The following is a 1336-nucleotide window of genomic DNA, read 5'->3' as shown; positions in this document are numbered from 1 at the left end:
ACAGATTATTTAAATTAGTGCCCTACTTTGGTTCAATGATGATTTATTTTCATTGTGTTCGGTCAGTCTTTGAATACTAAATAAATTTTTATGTTAATTAGACTTTTAATATATTCCCTAATAGTGGCAAAATCTAGTTTAGACTGAGTTATTAGCTAGGTATGAACAGTGTCAGTTTTTTTGATAATTACGTTATAATGTCCTGTCCATTTAGTAATACGCGTTAAATGAGTTTTTGTACTAGCATGAGCATCAAGCTTTGTTAGTTTTCCATATTTAAGACCTCTAGACATAACTAACATATATAAAAAACAAAAAGTAAAAGTTAATAATTAACTTATTTTTGAACGATAATAATGTCATACACAAAAACATTCTTCTTCTTCTTTTGAAGCTTTTACAGGCCATTTAGTCCCATTGCCGCAACAACTACTTTCCTTCACCGGTCTCGATATCTTGCCAATTCTTTCCCATTTTCTACTTCAAGTTCATTCAAGTTCTTGACTACTCTATCCTTCCATCTATATCTAGGACGTCCCTTAGGTCTCTTCGTATTTAGTCTTCATTTCGTCACCTGTCCAATTGGACCCTCCGATCTTCACACGTGTCCAGCCCAGCTCAATCTACTTTTTTTTAGAACTGCGATGATATTTGCTTCTACGTATAGGTCTTGAGTTACCAATATTGATATATGGCTTTCCTGACGGTAATGCATTACATACTCTGTCCAGTTCATCATAGAAAGCATTTTTTAATTCTTAATTTTTATCCTCTCTAGGTGCGTAGCAATTTACTATTCTAATATTAAGCCATTTGCATTATACTCTCAATAACATATTCTATCACTTATTGGTACCAACTTGACAAAACCTGGTAAAACTTTGTCTTTAATAACAAAGACTACTACCCTTTCGTGTTTTTATCCGCCACTGTAAAAATTTGGGTTTCCTTGGGACCTTATACTACCAGTTCCGCCCCACCTTACTTCTTGAACTGCCGTTATATCCAATAAGTATCGCTCAAGACACGATATGATTGTCATAATGNAATAAGTATCGCTCAAGACACGATATGATTGTCATAATGATCCAGTCCTATACATTGACCGCACGTTCAAAGTTCCTATACTTGTACATAAATATGTCGGAAAGGTATATCCAATTCGTTCTAGAATAATAATGAATTCATTATGAACGGTATCGATAGACGAGTAGCATTTATAATAAAATAGTTTCCTTGTATTATATTGTAATATAATATATTATTACAAAATTCAAAGAATCAAAGTTGATGTTCAACGACTTTAAATATTCATATTTTGCATTGTCATTTTTTT

This window comes from Daktulosphaira vitifoliae, unplaced genomic scaffold (assembly GCF_025091365.1).
Source record: "Daktulosphaira vitifoliae isolate Bord-2020 unplaced genomic scaffold, ASM2509136v1 Scaffold_4, whole genome shotgun sequence".
Classification (NCBI taxonomy): Eukaryota; Metazoa; Arthropoda; class Insecta; order Hemiptera; family Phylloxeridae; genus Daktulosphaira; species Daktulosphaira vitifoliae.
This window is presented reverse-complemented; position numbering follows the sequence as displayed.